General features: G+C 40.7%; 1 long non-coding RNA gene across 7 annotated transcripts in view; it reads left to right on the top strand.

Moving 5' to 3' along the window:
- Positions 1-15192, top strand: part of LOC143844833 (uncharacterized) — a 51635-nt gene extending 36443 nt beyond the window's left edge. For all 7 annotated transcript variants that reach the window (XR_013234150.1, XR_013234155.1, XR_013234153.1 and 4 more), the window contains one exon: positions 13299-15192. This is a non-coding gene — a long non-coding RNA (uncharacterized LOC143844833). The remainder of the gene's footprint in view (positions 1-13298) is intronic.
- Positions 15193-19367: the final 4175 nt, after the last annotated feature.

Below are 19367 nucleotides of genomic sequence, written 5' to 3'. Positions count from 1 at the left end.
GAGTTAAAGCTTGGGTTCATCTAGAACCCACTTATTTGTCTGTGTGGCAATTCACAGTATCCATGAAACTCTCCTTCAACACGATACGTCAAATGAATCAACATCCTTCCTGTCAGCTTTCTTCATTGTCTCACTTGCATGCCTGTATAGAGTGGTGGAGAGCATTATGCCATGGATAACCTTGAGCTTGGTCACCAGCAACATGTTCTCCTTCTTCTTAAGTGTAAATGCTACATAAATAAATACTTTACCTACCGCATGCACACAAGCATATATATCCAATCTAAACAAAATAAATAAACAACATTACAGAAAGTAGATCTCCAGGAACACATGCTCCTTAAGTAAAAAGTTTAACTTTCTCCCATTTCCTTAAAGTTTTGAGTTTATCTTTTCTATTACTCTGAATATAAATCAGCGTTAATATGTACCTTCTATAATATAGTTTATATAACTGTAATTTCCCTGTTGATAAAGTTTTCTGCCCTTCACAATGAGCAGTCAGAGCTTTAGCTGCTATTAAACAATTAAAGACAAACATAAGATTAGAGTATTTCAGGGTAATCTTTTCAGAATCCCAGCAGAATAATGCAAGGGTCTAATGAGATGAAAATACTTATTATGTGTCTTTAATTGCTTTAATTATGCCCTTCCATAATTCTGTTCTTCCAAGAAAGCGTTGTTGTTTTTTCTGACTTGAAATAACTTTTCCAAGATAGAAGACAGACACACATTCTGAAATGTGGTGGGAGTAACTTCAACATGCATTTGCTGCATTATGAGACATTTGTTCTCAGAGCAGGGAATGTGTGTTCAAACTATGTTTACCACACGTAGAACACATGCCTATATTTACCCTACCACTGTTGAAGGCTATGCATTGATGTGTAGGAGGTTCACACTGCTCTATATATCTTGTTATATTATGCAGCTTATCTCCAGTCTGGCAAAAACTCCAAATGCAAATAAAATAACTCAAAGTAAAGAGCAGCATGGTTGGAGACCTGCACAGAGGGTTGTTTCCACATGATAAGGCTGCTCTTCATTGCTGCTGCTAATGCAGGGGCCTGTGCATTGGAAATGGAGTTTCCACATGAGATTACTGAGCAATTGCCTTTTGCATTTTTTTCTTCTATGAGGGGCTTTTTGCACGGCTTCAAAATAGCACAATGGTTGCTAATTGAAAACGCTACTAATTTGCCTTAACGCACGACGTCGTAGACAATCTGCAACACTCCTGAAACCAATCAGCAAAAAGCGCTTCGTTGTAGCGCTTTTAGGGGAATCCCAAAAAGTGGATTCACCCTCCGGAAAGCGATACACTCCTGCAACCAATCTGCAACAGTAGCGAAAAAGACCTGTGCGTTCCCATTGTTGCGGTTTCTTCAAAGTCCCTCCTCCTGAGCCTGTCCTCCAAACTTCCGGCGAAGCGATCGCCATTTTTTTTTCCCCGAGCGAGTGGAGATCAACGCACCGGCGAGCCTCCGTTTAGCCAGTGAGGCTTCCCAGGCTGCAGTCACTCCTCAGAGCTGTTTACAGTCACAAGAAGCCCGCAGAAGCCCGTTTGCTGATGTATTTTCCCTTTATTTTTCACACTGTTTCGGCTGAAAATCGCGCCCGTGAGGGGGGGGAGGGGGGATTTTTTTTTCCACTCCGAGGCAGCGTGGCCACGATCAAATGACAGCTCAAACAGAGGCTTCCTGGCTTCAGTCCCTCCCCTTCAGTCACTAAGCACACACATTTCACACACACATTTCACACACACATTTCACACATTCCATTCAGCCGAAAATCGGGCCCGTGAGAGGGGGGGGGGATTTTTTTTTTTCACTCTGAGGCAGCGTGTTAACGATCAACCGATCAAACGACAGCTCAAACACCCCAGGCAGCTGGATGGGTCTCTCCGTTGCAACAAATCTACCTAGATTCGTTGCTATGGGTCTGTTTTTTTTTTTTTTAAACCTTCCTTAAAGGGAAAGGGGCTGTTTGGGAGCATGCTAACGGCTGCCCATTGGCTGCTTGACGGCCAGGGGCGGGACGAGCTCGGCAATAGCGCTTCCTTTCTAGCGATTTCTGCCGAGACCGGAAGCCTGTGGGAAACGCTAAAAAACGCAACTGATTCCACTACAAAGGCAGGTATGCATAACGACGAATTCCACTATTTTAAATGGCGATTTTTCATTCCGCAAACAATTTGCAACAAAGATCCCCGTGCAAAAAGGCCCTGAGTGTTTCACAGTGAGTATGCATCAGCTCCTAGGAGTTGTCATGGTTGTTCACTGACTTTTTTGTTCTTTTTTAAAATGCCTGCACTATAACACTTCTATTAAAATCTGAATTAGATTAGTGGAGATAGATTAATAAAGGGCAATATCAGCACATAAATAGAATCCCTCCTGTTCTCTTGCAGCATTCCCACCCCATTTCTTTCCAGACAGTCTGTCCATATCTTTATTTCCAGTGAAAAGAAACAGGAGAGTTATTTTTTAAACAAGAAATTAAAGCTGGGAAGTCAGGACAATTAAAAATGCCCTGTGATGGTATGGCAGGAAAAAATGTCAGGAAAATGTCCCGTGCGATGGAGCTGATCGCAGAAAAAAATGGCACAAAGGAGGGCAAGCAGAAGCACTGAGTTTTATGCCCTGCTTTTCACTAGCCAAAGAAGTCCAGCTTACAGTCGCCTTCTCTTTCTCTAAGAGAGCTCTAGCAGGACCGCTTGGTCAGAACAGCACTATCAGGGCTATGATGAGCCCAAGGTCACCCAGCTGGATGCATGTGGAGGAGCAGGGAAATCAAACCTGGCTGGCTGGATTAGAACCCGCTACTCTTAACCATTACACCAATCTGCCAAAGGCAAGACTTTTGCAGCAGTAAAATGTGTACCATCCCTTCTACACAATGTGCTAACATGCTTGGACTGTATTTGTCATGGAGTTATCTGCCAAACCTCACGGATTCCCAGAGCTGGTGTGCACAAGATGTGAACTGCTCTGGGCCTGTTTCAGGGAGGGGTGGTCTAAGAAAGAAAGGAAGGAAGGAAGAAAGGAAGAAAGAAAGGAAGGAAGAAAGGAAGAAAGGAAAACTAAAATATTTGTAAAGTTTATTAAAACATTACATCATCAATTTACCAGTAAGCAATGCAGGAGATGGGAGCTTCCCAGCTGTCTAGTAACTAGTGATTGAGGACAGCCGAGTTCATGAGGGGAAGCGTCACAGACAAAGACAACTGGCTGTGACTTGTCAAAATGGGCTATTAAGACAGAATTGGTATAAAATGTTTTATAATTGGTACATCACTCATACTGCAATCACTTCATTGTTAGTGGACTTCATGATTTGTTTCTACAAATAAATTAACACCACACAGATATGGTAGTTTATTGAGGGTCCGAACAAGAGGCAACCCCTGCTTTTCCAGACTGTAGGTTTGTTCTTGGGGAAGTAGCTTCCTACTCAAATAGACAACTGGATGAAGCTCCCCATTGCCCCCTTATGTGAAGCAACACAGTTCCCAGGCTCATTTCTGAAGTATCAGATCAGACTAGAAAAAGGTTTCTCTAAGTAGGTGGCACTAAGTGCTTTCTCATCCCTTTGCTCAGAGAAGCCATTGCTGTGACTTCCATCTCCAGCTTCTTATCTGCTCAGAGGAGGGCTCTTTTACCCCAAGCACCACTGCCAGAGCTGCCCTTGATGTTCTTTTTGCTTGACTGAAGGTGATTAATTTTTGTTGACTTGACAATTTAGTCTTCTGCAGCATAGCATTTTTGTATAACAAATCTTCCCCAATTAGGAACTTATTGCCTCCATTAGAGTGCACCAACACTGGAAGCTGTCCTTTGCAGAATCTAAAGTTCACCTTCAAACATCAACCATAGTCTAGTTGAAAATCTTAGAGTCATTAGTGTGCAGGGAAACCTTCCTAGCCTATTCTAAGAGCAGAAGTCACTGCTGGCATCTATAGTTCCCAGAAGCACTTGGTCACTTCTAAACACAACAACATTATTCTGTAGCTTGTCAAATCATTTTCTTTGAGACAGGGAAACTACAATTCTATAAGGTGACACCTTTGTCATCTGATTCCCTGGCATCTCAGCCTCCAAATAGCATCGGAGCTTATTTTCTCCTCTGCCGCCTCCTCCTCCACCACATCCTGGTGCTGAATGAACTGTGCCTGGGGCCCCTGTCCTTTAGACCAATCACCATTATTCACCACAGTGACCAGAGGAATCTCTGAAACAGAGGCTTCTGCCTCTTCCCCCAGCTCTCCTGAGCCTCCTCTGTCATGTATATCACCTTAGAGGAGCTGTCTGCTTTTTTCTTTGGTGACAGCTTTGAGCAGTCACATCTAAGACATTCTCTCTCATGGCAATAATAGCACTTCCCCTTTGGAGTGGATGGTTTGGGAGACTACAGAATGCTGACTGAATAACCAGCAAAGCCTACTGATTATTCGTTTTCAAGCCTTTGGGCCATCGTTTTTCCGTTTTCTATGTGTTGGCTTCCACAGCTTCAGGGCCATTGGGTCACCTCTGGGTTCTATTTGCAGCTGGTCTGCAAGCAACACCATATCATTTAAGAAGGTTAGGTTACAAGCTTGAATTTGTCACGTGGCAAACCCTGGAAAAACTGGCTTCCACCCACAAACCTTTTCAAATGAGACATGAATGTAGCATAGGACTCTTTGGGTTTGAGATTTGTTTTTCAAAAGCATAATCTCAGCTGGTTAAGCCTAAATATTGCCTAACCTGTCTCTTACATTGCTGATAGTCCTGAGCCCCTGGTGGCAGTTCATCCATTGGGCCACTTAGCTTCCCACACACATGAGCGCACAAATTCCCAAGGTACTCCTGTTGTTGAACCGAAAATCCAAACGAGCAGATTCAATGAATGCAAAGTATAATAGGGAATCCATCCCTACCTGAAGCAGAGTGAACTCCCCGCCTCACATGCACACACCTCCAGCTGTAATAACTAATCAGCAAATTCATCAGCTGAGTTTTTTAATCCATGAAATCCTTGAACAGGCCTTGCGGGTCTCTGAGCACAGATTCTTGATGAAATCCTTTCCCAGATTCCACCCTCCACAAACACCATCCCTAAATCTCCAAGAAACTCCCATACAAGAGTTGACAATCCTAAGATGTAGAACTTGAGCATTGACCTGGAAGTGATATCACAAGATATACAAGATAAATCCCTTGCTGAGCAATATTTTCAAGTCTCCATGAATTTCCTGAATCAGGTGGGCAGCCCTAATGGAGTAGCTAAGTTACTGCTCTGAATCTGAAGCCAAGTTGTCTCTTCAGATGCCAGCAAACCCTCTTAAAGAACCATGGTAAAGGGGAAGGAACTAGTTAATTAGCTGAAAATTAATTGTATAAAATGCTTAATATAATTTAGCTCAACCCATCCTTTGTGTCTGGCACATGCCTTTCACTGTGTGGTTGTAGAGGTACCAGAAAACTGTGCCTGCAGTAAATAAAGACTATTGGAGCACATAAGTAACAATGTTTTGGGCTGGAATGTTAGTTATATCCCTCTAGAACAGTGGTCCCCAACCTGCAGTCCACGGCCTGGTGCCGGGCCGCGAAGGCCAGGGCGCCAGGCCACGGTTCCCTCTCCCAGCCCCCCTGCAGTAAAAAACTTCCCAGGCCGCAAGCTTGCAGCCCGGGAAGCTTCTTACTGCGGGAGGGGGGGAGAGGGAATCAGGGCCGCATTGCGCATGCACGGCCCGGCCACGCATGCGCACATGTGGGCTGCGCGGCCGAATTGCACATGCACGGCACTTTGGCGCATGCACACATGCGTGAAAGTGCCACGCATGCGCGGGCGTGGCCACACATGCGCGCTGTGTGGGCGTGGGCGTCGCCCTGTCGGTCCCCAGCCGAAAAAAGGTTGGGGACCACTGCTCTAGAAAACACCATTGGATGCAAATTCCATCTACATTGATATTTTTAAAAAACCATTTAGTGTCTATATAGCATAGTTGATTACAATGACTCTCTAGGCCAGGGAAGCCATGGAGATATATGCTTATTTATCAGCTCAATATGCAATGAAAAACAGTTAGCTGGTTTCTGACAACAAGATAATATAAGCTTACAGCTTCTTCAAGCCTGCTCCTTATTATAAAAGGCAGAAGATGGTTTAACACATTTAAGAGTTGTTAATTTTCATAGCAGTAGCTAGCTGAAAACCTAAATTAAAACAGACCACTGCTGTGCTGCACTGGTTAATCTCTCCATTAGGTGTTCTACGCTTTCAGTAGAGTTCATTGGAAAAAACCTTGATGGTCTTTTCAAGTGCAAAACTATCCCCTGCCAAATTGATGTCATGACTTTTTATGCTGTGCCTTGCTAAGTCTGTATTATTTTCCTAATGGCACATAGCCTCCTTCTGTTTAAAATCATATTAACATTATGTCATTTAATAGCATATGAGATCACATTGTTTTACATGAGGTCAGCTGTCAACATCTGACACAGCTTTGAATATTACCATGGATATTTATATATCCAAAAGCAAAGTATATCAAAATCAGTGGATATTAAAATCTACGGTTTATCTGACCCAAGGTACAGATTTAAATAGTTCTTCAAACTTGGGGCACTTCCCAATTGTGGAGAAAAATAAATCTGTCTCTATATATTTTAAAACAATAGATTTGTGGGATTTAAGCCCCCCCCCCCCTTCTGTTGCCTGTTTCTCTGTTGGATGGAACACAACCAGTGTCCTCCTTGACAGTGGAGGCTCAGGCCTGATTCAAATATAGGTCTCCACTTAGGAAGCCCTACATGTCTAGTTAGCCTTGCAGTTTCAGAATGTTTAATTCCTGCCCAGAGGTACTGTTGCAATTGATCCATTAGCTGATCTGTGGGATATAGTCTGTCTGTGGCCTAGCCACAAGAGGCTTGCAGTGTATTTCTTTTGTGACTAAGCTTTTGTACTCTGCTTCAGTAAGGAGACCGAAACTGATGAATATGATATACTTTGTAAATAATCCTGCTCAGTTAAGATTATCTGTCTTTTAAACCTCCAAGCATTGTGCGTCTGGATCTGTGCCTCATCCACAAAGGTAACTAATAACTAAAGGTTTTTTAAACCATTTTTTTAAATAATGGAGGGGTTACAGAAAAAAAGGGAATGGGGAATTATGTGATATACTTGAACATATCTTATATAGCCATACACTTTCAAAAAGCTCTGTTACTCTGCAGCTGTAATTTTCCTGAAGGAACTCAGGACCAAGTCTAATTCAAAAGTCCTGACACTACAGCAAAACTTTAGGTTAATTGTAGGTATAGTGCACAAGTAAGTACTATCGCTTTTCGGTCTTTTGGCTAAGTATCGTACTATAGAATCTCTGCTTATATTTAAGCTTTTTTAAATTAAAATATAACTATTATATTCTTAATATTGACTGGAATCATCAACACTTTATATTATCCATCTTTGCCACGTAAATAATTAAAGGAGAGCAATTGCATAAGTCCATAAAAGATTCTTACCTGAGAATAAACAGTAACAGGCAAGGGATTCTTTCCAAGAAGCAGAATTCAATCAATTGGACTTCCCCTGTTTATGGATTTTAACATAATCACTTACCAATAATAATGTTCTACTTGATAAGGGTGCACATTCTTGGATAACTCATTATCTTATCATTTCAAACACCGTACAAGATTATCTATACTTTAAATGTCTTCTTAAAATATATAAAAACTTGTTGGCTCATTCTTGCTTTTTTATTTTAATAAACTCTTTTTAAAAAGAGTGGTTAGAGCTTTCTCATACATGTGAATATCTTTGACCTTGAAACATTTTTGGACAATGCCTCAATAGTGAACAGAAATTTAACCAAAAACAAGAAACCTTGATCACAACAACAGAAAAGTGGTGCCTGAAGTTTCTCATTCAGATCCACACACCCCTCCCAATAATCCAGAATGGAAACCAGAGGTTTCCAGAAAATAAACATTGTTATTTTCTGGTAACAATAGTGTTTAGTCCTCCAGATTGGTTAGGTCAGATGGGCTGTGTAATGGTTGATCTCCCTCCGGCTGGACCACATTTCCTAGATCTGTAAACCTCCCTGGTCTCTTCTCAGCTTCACTCAGGGAGCTGGGTTATCACTGGAGCTTTCAAGGGAGCTTAGTAGAGTTACCAATACTGCCTGTCCTCTTTTGCCACCTAATGTGTCTGAGAAATAACATGATAATTAAGTAGTGTTCTGGACTCCACCTCTTTCACTTCAGCTTCCCTCCCCAGTTCCTTAGTTTATGTATTGAACCCCATTTATTTTGTATTTTCTCTGTCATGAGAAATGGGTTAGCCACAACATACAATTCCCTACCCCTCCATGGGCACAAAGACACTTCATTTAGCTGCTTCATGTTGAGCTCTTAGTTTTGGTAAGGTAGGATGAAGCCATGGCTGGTCATAGACCAAATATTGCCTAAGGCATGGAGTGCCTTTGGTGCCCTTAAATATTACCCTGAATTTGAATACTTTTAAAAATAGATGCATTTCTAATTCATTTTATGACTCTGGTGCATGGTTTTGCATGAATGATTTACCCTGTCAAATAAGAGAATAAATGAACATTGTGCTGATGTGAACTAAATACTAATCATGATGTTTCAAGCCATGCAAGTCAATGTTAGCAACTTTACAAGGGAAGACTAATTTTTCTATTGTATGATAGTTAAGTAAGTAGTGACAGGACCCCCTGACCTTCATGCCCCCCCCCCCAGCCAGGTACTCCTGAGTCATATATCTTGGAGGTATATTGCAAGTGAGTGTAGTACAGCTGCCATCTCTGGGTGGAGAAATTCCTGGAGATTTGGAGGTGGAATTTGGGGGGTTTTACAGGTGGAACTTGGACTCTGGGGAATGTTAGAGGACAGGAAGGCCTGGAGGATCATTGTCCATGGGGTCGCAATGGGTTGGACATGACTTTGCACCTAACAACAACAACAATAACAAGGGGTGGAACTGGAGAGGGCATGGTTTGGGGAGTGAGCTCAACAAGGATGCCATAGATTCTGCCATATGAAGTTGTTTCCTCCAGGGGGGACTGTAGTCTGGAGATTCTGGAAGAACTCCAGCTCCCACCTGGATGTTGGCAGCAGCAATGTACAGAGTTTGTGTGGTTCTTTAAGAATGCAACTACCAAATTCAGAAGATAATAAGATATTGGTGCACAGAGTTATGTGGTTTTATGATCTCTGTTTTATTACTTATATGTTTTAGCAACTTTTAAATTATAGGGAGATAAGAGAATAATAAATGCAAGGTTTATTTGTATCCATGTAGATCCTAGCCCATAAAGAGTTCGGAAGAGTCAGTGTACTGAACTGACAGGCTGAGAAGGGGCAGGGCAAGAGCAGAGAAAAGAGATGGAAAGGCTATTCAGATTGGAGCCAGTATGAAAGGAGACTCAGGCAAGTCAGTCAAGGGACAGACACTCAAGCAGGAGAGTTTGAGAGAAAAATCTGGATTCAGTAGAGAACAGTCATGTTGTAAGCACAGCTCTGGAGAACAGATAAGGGGCAGGCTAAAAAGGAGCCTTGGGGGAAGAAATCCAAACTCTAGTGCCTAATAGGGTAAGTGTGTCAGTGACTATTTCTGCACTAGGGTTTTGGCTCGGATTTGCATTTGCATAGGTTCAAGTTTTTCATCCATTTCTACACCCAAATGTCCCTTTTCGGACACAGACCTGATTTGCCCTCTCACTTGCTCTGCATCAAAGGAATGCTTCAAAATCCAGTTTTTAGTTTCTGAACTGGGAGCTAACAGGGTCTAAATTGGGTCTGGCCAATACAGGAATGCAGACATTTGGGCTTTTCCAGTCTATGTCCAACATTGTTCCCACCTCCCTGTAGTGTCACTTCCATTGTCAACTCCCCAAACTTTCTCGGCCTTTCTTAAGAAAATAAACATGGTGATTGCATTACAATGCTGTTCCAGTAAAACAAGCTTGTTCCCCACAACCACCACCATGCACCTTTTCTTTGCTGCTTGGAACCATGGGTTGGTCAAGGGGGGTGCATTGTGCAGGCAAGCCTCAGGGGTGATCTAGAGGCTTCTCCAGATTACTGCAGAGGTTTGCCTACACAGCCTGCGTCCTCTTTGCCGACCCAAGGCTCCAGGCGGCAAAGAGAGGCATGCTGTGCATATAAGCTTCGGGGGCAATCTGGAGGCTTCTGCAGATCACCACAGAGGCTTGCCTGCACAATGTGCCCTCCTTCACCGACCCGAGACTCCAGGGGCAGTTTTTTTCTGTCCTCTGGTTCAGAAATCCTTTTCTATTATAAGGTACTAGGGTGGAAAAATTTGTGACATATTTTAAACATACTACCAGGCTGACCAGCAAGAACAAGAGGAAGAAGATTAGGGAACTAACATATTGTTAAAGAAGACAAAGTTGTTTTATTTCCTTGTCCCCTTCCATCATATTGAGGTCCAAAATGGCATTGTCACAAATCTTAATAAAGATTGTACTGTACATATAAAAATTAGTTATATCAAACACAGCTGCATAGAAATGGGCTGAGTGTGAGCATGGTCTTTTTGTAAACCTATCTGGGTTTATGAATAAGAATTTTGTATCTTATTAGGGTTAGGATGCACAGCAAAGAGGGCACCAGCATGTGTGAGCTTGTCCCATTTAATATTATTTAACATTTTAAATTAATTAAAATTAATCATAATACTGGCAGTAGTTTTGGATGTCGTCATAATTAAAACTCCAGTTTTGTAATCAGAATGAAACATTCTGAGGAATAAGATAAACTTGAAATGCATGAAATCATGGCTTGCATTGATGAAACAAACACAAAATGAACTTTGTAAAATATGTTTGCTCTGAGATGATAAAAAAGGAATTTGAGGGAAAACAGAGAAAAGATACAAGTGTCTACATTGTACTTACAGCCCTGCTACATAGCTTGAGGTGAAATGAATTTTTAAAAGGAAGTCACCATGCAGTCTGATTATACGAGAGAACTTTTCCGAATTTTCACACTGGGAGTCTCTACAAACAAAGTGATCAGAGACTAATCTACTTCCGTACATTACTGCTGTGTTTTTATTGGAATTTTAATGTTTTGCTTACTCATTCTCTCAATATCATAGATTCCAGCTCAGGCTTACATTCGCACAGGAAATGAGTTCCTGAGAAAGTATTCTCTGCCCTGATCCTTGATGTTTCACTGACTATATCAGCACAGATATAGAGCTGGGAGTGGGGAGAAGGACAGGAAAGGAAATATGCTCTAAAAACAATATGCGGTCATTAACTGTGTCACTTATTTTGTAAGGTATCTGACTGAAAAGCTGATTCAGATTTGGAAAGATCCTCAAGAACTCCTAGGCTACAATTTGTCAACTAAACCAGCTAGAATGATGACGTGCTATTATAAATGTGGGCCTACTACCCTTTGTTAAGTTGATTGCTTGCTAATGGTCAGAAATGATTGGCTGATATTTCCTCAATGGGTAGTCTGGGATTTAACAGCAGTACCTTAATGTTTCTTTAATGGCTGTGGATGTTCCCCTGAATGGGCAATGTATCTTCAGAGGGTCAGCTTTGAGACCAGAAAGCCCTGCAGGCTGCATGTATTTGAGAGAAGAGAAAATCAGATTTCAGACAGAGACCTTTTCCGCACTAACAATATCACCCTGATTTTCATGTTTAAAAGGCCGATTTTTCTGTCCGTTTCTGCATTACAATCTGCTCTTCTGGGCACGGACCCTGAATTATATCTAGGAAACTTGGGGGGAGGGGGAGGCAATGATGTGCACAGAATGACGGAATGAAGGGGTGCAATGAAAAGAAAGGTGCAAACAGGCACCATTCTACTAAAAAAAAATGGAAAGGGGAAGGGAACAAAGCATCATGAGAGGTTGCCTCCTTCCAGCTCTCGATGCAGAAAACATGGGAAATAAGGGGGGAAAGCCTGGGAAATAAGGGGAGGAAAGCCCAAATGCAGAAAGCAAAGTGTTAACTTGCAGCATCCAGTGGAAATCCAAAGCAAGCCTAAAATAACATATCATCGCAAAAATGGATGGATGTATTCTTCCATTTCCTTTCAGAATACATAGGTAAAGGTATCTCCTGTGCAAGCACCGAGTCATGTCTGACCCTTGGGGTGACGCCCTCCAGCGTTTTCATGGCAGACTCAATACGGGGTGGTTTGCCAGTGCCTTCCCCAGTCATTACCGTTTACCCCCCAGCAGCAAGCTGGGTACTCATTTTATCGACCTCGGAAGGATGGAAGGCTAAATCAACTTTGAGCTGGCTGATGGGATTGAACTCCCAGCCTCATTAGCAAAGCTTTCAGACGGCTGCCTTACCACTCTGTGCCACAAGAGGCTCAGAATACATAGTAACATGCTTATTTATATGGAAATGATAATTGCCTTTCTCCCCAGCAAGGACCTAAATGGACATACATCAGGTTCCTCTCCTTTGTTTATCCCACAACAGCAAACATATGAATCAGAGAGTGTATGATTGGGCCCAAGGTGCATCTTCTGCAAGGAAGATGTTGAAGTTGTCTTTTTTGTAGAAGTGCAGCGTGCTCACATAGCAACTTCTGAGTGCTTGCCACATATGACAATGGGAAATAAAGTGTCACAGCTTGAGGCTGCAGTCCTAAGAACTCTTCATTAAAAGTAGATCTTGTTAAATAAAATCTAATTTGCAAATAATTGCACTTAGGATTGCTGCCTTTTTTGGGGGGGGGGGTTAGGCTGATGAGAAGTCTTAAGCTGGAATAAAATAAATATCTATTGATAACCAAAGCCATCCTCCAGCTGGGACTGCTCCTGAGGAAGTCTTGCTGAATGACTGGGGTCTATATACTTATTTCATTCATTCATTCTTTCATTCTTTCATTCATTCATTCATTCATTCATTTGGATTTTTAGACCACCCATTCTTTGCAGCTCTGGGTGGTTTTCATCTCATTGGGACTTGTGCTGAAGTAATTCATGATAGATTGTACCCAAAGCCAGTTCTTTTGAAATGTTTTTGTAGGGGTTTGTGTGTGTGTGTGTGGGGGGGGGACACCAGTAGCCTCATGGTACTCTCTTGAAGTTATTGGTAAGTAAATCCATCTGAACAAACAAAAAACATATGGCCAGAGGTAAGTGAGAGTAGTCTTAGCAAACAAGCCTGCAAACTCTAGCCTATGTTGTAAGTTTTACTGCTGGGATGCTGATTTTACAATGGAGCATCTGTTTAAATAACCTTGCTCTTTAAAATAACATTTTTATTCTTCTTGTTTCTCCAGGAATTGCTCCCTAGCCGGTGGCACTTTGCAAGCCTCTATCAGGACTGTATCTTACAACAGGACTTTTGTCCTCTGCTTTATAACTGATACATTTATCCTCCTGGACACAAAGGGTCACAGATAACCTTTGTGAAAAGAACAAAGAAAAGAGAGAGCTTAAACTAATGAAGCTAGAGTACCTGCTCAGCTGAACAAGATAGTATCATAAAAGATTAGAGAAACACAAGTTCAAGATTCCTAAAGAAACAAATCAAGGCTATTGTTTTCTAGCAAACCATGAACTATTTTGAGAAATGTGTTGGTTGCCCAGGCTAAGGGAGGCACTGAGTCATTCTGCTGGTGTCAAAAACTTCCACAGGTAAGAATTTAATGAGCTTATCTTTGGGCCAAATTAGACAATGTTGTGAGAGACACAGAACAGCCCTTATTCCTTGTCTGTTCACTCTCTTTTTCTTGTAACATCTAGTCCAAGAAGCTTTGATGTGACATCATCATGCTGTGTGCCTCTCTGTTCCCACCTCACAGCTGGAGGGGCGGGAAGATGCACAGCACGGTGTCGTATTGTGTGTTGTTTGTAGCAGACTTCATAAAGAAGACAGAGTAAAAAAAGAGACTGTGGAAAATAAGAAGAGACAGTAAAAATGTTATGGCATGTCTAGGTTGGTTGTCTAGGTAAAAACTGATCAATTTGACTTCCCAAATTAGACTAGGAATTAGACTGAAGTAAAGATCTATTTGTGGTGACCTCACAGGTGATTTTGTATCTTCAAATGATTTTGTACTCTTTGAATGGATTTGTTAAATGACAGTCCACAAATGGAGGCTATTTTAATCATAATTGACATGTCAGTTATTAACTTCTATGGTGAGAACAATCTGCTTTAGACTGAATTCTAAAAATACTAATAAACTCTACATTAAAGATCTTAAGCTTTAAGTCTGAAGTTTTTTTTTTAAGGCATGAAAGTTGTGTTTCTGATGATATACTCACAAAGGTGGTGGGGGGGGGATAAGATGTCCAGCACAGGATAGGATTAAAATTCTTTTGAAGCCAGTTGTTATCAACTTGATCCTCCTGTTTCAAGAATGGCTGTACACTTCAATTTTAATTCCTCTTCTTTTATAGAGTTTCTCTCTCTTGCCTTAGTAAGTAAATATTCATTGCCTTAATAAGTTTTTCCGTGTGTCAGAGAATCTGTTTTGGGTGATGTGCTCACCATACAAAAAAGTTATGGAAATTTACATTTGCATGCTCACCATGCTCTTTTATCTTATTGTGTTTGTAATGTATGTTATTTGCTTTTAATGAGTAACTGTGACCAATTGTTAACGGGGATGGTAGAAAAGTTTGAAAACAAAAGGTTTGAAATAAGAATTTACCAGCACATAATATCTGAATGTATTGCAAGATGAGATCACTCACCTCAAAATTGCTTGGAATTAAGAACAGGATATATATCAAGCGTATGTGCCAATTCTGCACCTGCATGGTCAGCATTCATCAGACTAGGCATTCAAAAGCAGCTTAGCAACTCTGACGCATGTGAGTTGATTGCTGAAATTGACTTGAACTTTTCAAAATGGATATGTAATTTATTGAACAATACTCTGGCTCCCGAGTCTAGTTATCAAGTCATCAATGTGGACAGGGGATTTCCAAGTTAGACAAATTTTTGTATGCCCCAAAGGTGGCTCATGCATCATTTAAATGTGACCTTTAGAAAAATCAAACACACAATGGCTGGATTTATTTTTAAAAACCCTGTGAACTGGACAATTTGGAAGAAAAATGCTTAATGAACCAAAAACCAGAACTATTTAAAACAATCTGTTTCAAGCATTCCCTAATTATGTTTGTGTCTGATGAAGAGAGCTTGCACTCGAAAGCTCATGCCTTGAATAAATCTTTGTTGGTCTTAAAGGTGCTACTGGACTCTGATTTTATTATATTTGTGAGTGACCACTCAACAGCAATTTGAGATGAAGGCAGATTCCCCATTACAAATTAGCATGCATTTGTACTGGTCTTTTTGTTAGTAGGGTCACACAGGCAATATCACAAATTGCATGCCTTCAAAGTCCATGTGAGAAGGTGACTATAGCAGAGATAAGTACAAGATTTTGCCTTTGTGTGCGATGGTGCAATTCCATGTCTATATAAGGTACGAAAAATAAGAACTTATTGGTTGAGTTGAATGATGAAATTCAGTAGGTAAAAATAATCTACTATTAATAGTATAGCATTTCATTGCAAAGAAGTGCAGTTTTACTAATTTAATTGTCTAGTAACCTTTATTGAAGCTTAATTGGGTAGTAACTGTTACCCAAATCATTCCCTATGTCAGGCCTGTCAAGTGAAGAACATCTCCTGCCTATGAAGAATTAGAACACACTACTCAGGGTAAAAACAAACCATGTGAGTCTATTGTACATGCAGTTTCTAGTTTTATAACACATCTCTCCAAGGAACAGAAAGATTAAAAGAAGGCAGATACTTAACCAGAAAATAACTTTATTGATCTAACCAAGATATAGAAGCGGACGAACAAGGGGTGTGGCTAAAGATGTCGTCCTGAGAGGGTGGCAGGGCATCTGCTCTGCTATCTCTGAAGCCTGACAGGGGTCAATTGTGCAAGCAATTGGCAGAAAAGAGGAGGGGTACGCAAACCCCACCTCACCTTTCTACCCAGGAAGTTCTTGGGGCCGTCTCCAATCCTTTAGGGAGTATATCTCCCTGGATTATAGGCTGTCAGCGTTCCAGGTCCAGAGGACGACTGCCATTTTCTACCTCGGACTTTCTTTTCTTTCTTTAATCTTAAAGTATCTGCTTCAACCCTACATGATGATTTACCACAAATGAACGCTTTGAACTGAGGGGAGGACATCGGCTGAGTTCCAAAACATCATTTACTGCAAGTATCTCTCGTTTTTTTTTTTCTTCGTCTTTCTTCCTGCATCAAAGCCCTTTGTTTCCCCCCTCCTCTTACTCTGCTCTGCCTGAAGCCACCTCGTTAAGAGGCAGGCTAATTCTCCTAACTAAGCAGAAGAAGGACTCAAATCAACTCGAATTAATTGGCAAAAGCTCTTATTGTAATTGTTTTGGTTTTCGAAGATAAGAAGATAAGAGCTGTGAATGGGAAAATCTCATGAGAACTCTGTGCCAGTACAAGAATCTCTGCCTTAACTGACTTCAATACGTCACATGCCTGTGCCGGAACATTAGAGGATAAAACAGAGGACCTCTACTGGCCACTTGTAAAACTGTTTTTAAAGTCAAAATCATGTCTATGTTAAAAAGATTGGCTCATCTAATAGAGATACAAACCCAAGATTACAAAGTATTCTTAGATGGATTGATCAAAAATATCTCCAAGGAGATCCAAGATGGCAAGGAAGAAGTCTTCAATAGGAATGATGGATTAATAACAGTGACTGATGACAGCTTTAAACAAGGTGGAAAACCAACAGCAGAAGAGAAATCTGAAATTCTGGAGACGGAAAATGGGATGCCGGAGTTCTGCAGCCCAGATAAGGACACCCTTTTTAAAAAGACATACAGCCATCTCAAAGCAACAGTGTACAAAAATCAATCAAAAGAAATATGGATCTGCAGTGAAAGTAACCGATTTAAAGGATCTCTCTGGGGAAAAAATTGTATTGATACTGGAGTCCAGGAGGTGCAACGGCCTCAAGATTTATCGATGCATACTCTGCGGGAAAGAGTACAACTGCACTTTCTACGCCAAAGGCCAATGGGACAGAATATAATTTTACGGGAACGACAAGATGTAGCAAGCCTCGAGATGAGACCCCCTTAAGAAGACCGAAAGCTCATATTGTTTTATGTTTAATGTTATACTGTATTCTATATTTCCATTTTTATGAAAAAGGGGAAGCAGTGTCTCTTTTTCTCTTGTTTTTTTTTGTCTCTTTTCTTTTGTAGGCATATAGGTAATATAATCATTAGTGCTGAAAATGTAAAATGGGGTTCTCCCCCCTTATTTTTTTTTTCTTCTATTAGTGTATTGTCCTAGGACTAAAGCCTACACTGACTTGTAGAAAATGTTTAATGTTAAGCTTTCAACTTAAATCTGAAAATATATCTGTTAGGATGGTTCTTAGAATGGGTCAAGCATAAATTGTTTTGTAGATGTATCAGAACCAAGGATAAGGAGAAGCTATAGAAGACTGAAAGCTTATATTGTTTTATGTTTAATGTTAAGCATCTAATCTAAACCTGGAAATCTTATTATTCTCTGTATTAACAACATATACTGTATTCTACATTGCTATTTTTATGAAAAAGGGGAAGCAGTGCCTTTTTTCTCTCTTGTTTCTTTTTCTTAGTAGGCATATAGGTAATATAATCGTTAGCGTTGGAAATATAAAATGGGGCTTTCCCCCCTTATTATTTTTTTTATTGGTGTATTGTTATAGGGCCAAAGCCCATATTGATCTGTAGAAAATGCAAAGCTCTCAACTTATACCTGTCAGGATGGCTCTTAGAATGGGTCAAGTATAAATGGTTTGTAGATGTATCTGTATTAAGGATAAGGAGAAATTATGAAATCCTTTTGTAATTTTTTTTCTTTGTACATCTTTAAGGCAAAGCCCTACTTTCCTCTCCCTTCATCAGGGTATTGATACAGGGCCAAAACTCATACTGTGCTATAAGAAATGTTTAATGTTAAGCATCTAACTCAAACCTAGAAATATCTGCTAGGATAGCTCTTAGATTGTATCAAGCAGTTAATGTGAGGTCTACGATCTCTTAAGTAAGTTGACTAATAATAACTTTTCTTTTGTATATCTAAACAGGCCTTTTTTTTTTTTAAATGTAGTGGAAATGTGGACGGCTCTTAGAGTTTTGGGCAAAAGTTTATATCACTGTGGAGTCAATGTGGGGTCGTATATTCTCAAATGATGATTATATTTCTATCTTTATGAAAATAGAAGCGGACGAACAAGTCAGTAGCACAAGATTGCGAGCCTGAACTGTTTAATGACAACCCTCAGCAGAAATTTATTCATGGTGACAACATGGTGACAACATGGTTAAAAACTCACAATGCACAATCCTAATGCTCTGCTGTATTACATCAAGCTGAACAGCCAATTAAAATATCTTCTAGTCCAAATTGTGTTCCTTCCACATGGCTTGTTCAGATAAAACATATGGAAGAGATGATATGGGTGATGTTGCTTCAAAAAGACCAAAAGATGTGGTGAGTCAAGTGGGAAACGATTTTAGGAATAAAAATGAAGGCATTCCTAGCCAAACAAGGATGCTATGGCATTAGGACTAACTGCCAATATTGGGAAAGAAGAAGCTAAGAAAAGTGTCCAAATAGTGAAACGCAGAGAATCAGTTTATCAAGGGCAAGGGTAGTCAAACTGTGGCCCTCCAGATGTCCATGAACTACAATTCCCATGAGCCCCTGACATGGACATCTGGAGGGCCACATTTTGACTACCCCTGATCAAGGGAATCAAAAGAGGGGAAGGAATCCTGTCTTGATGAGGATGCCCCAATGATTTTATGCATGTGATGCTAGGAAGGCCTGAAATGGCACTAACTGTGGAAATAGAGAACTTGGAATAAGGATATGCATTTTGGAATTCCTGAGCCAAAAACATTATGTCATTATGCGATTTTCCAGAATGGTTACACAAATCTGGATTTCTCTCCTCCTCCCACCCCAAATACTCTATGTAGTTTTTTGTGCTTATCTCCATCGTCAGCAGCATGTTTCTTGGTTTTTTTCTTTGATTCTACATATTTCCTAGGCAGTTCATGGTAGACGGTTCATGGTAGATGCAGGCCTAGACAGTTCATGGTAGATGCAAGCCAGGAGCAAGGCCACGACATTTACTTATGAATTTATATCTTGCAGAATGTAAGGTGGCTTACAATATAAATAAAACACAGCTTGGTGTAGTGGTTAGGAGTGCAGACTTCTATTCTGGTGGCCAGGTTCGATTCTGCGCTCCCCCACATGCAGCCAGCTGGGTGAGCTTGGACTCACCACAGCACTGATAAAGCTGTTCTGACAGAGCAGTAATATAAGG

Source organism: Paroedura picta, chromosome 9, assembly GCF_049243985.1.
Source record: "Paroedura picta isolate Pp20150507F chromosome 9, Ppicta_v3.0, whole genome shotgun sequence".
In the NCBI taxonomy this organism is placed as follows: Eukaryota; Metazoa; Chordata; class Lepidosauria; order Squamata; family Gekkonidae; genus Paroedura; species Paroedura picta.
Note: the sequence above shows the minus strand (reverse complement) of the source record. Positions and strands in the feature narration are given on the sequence as shown.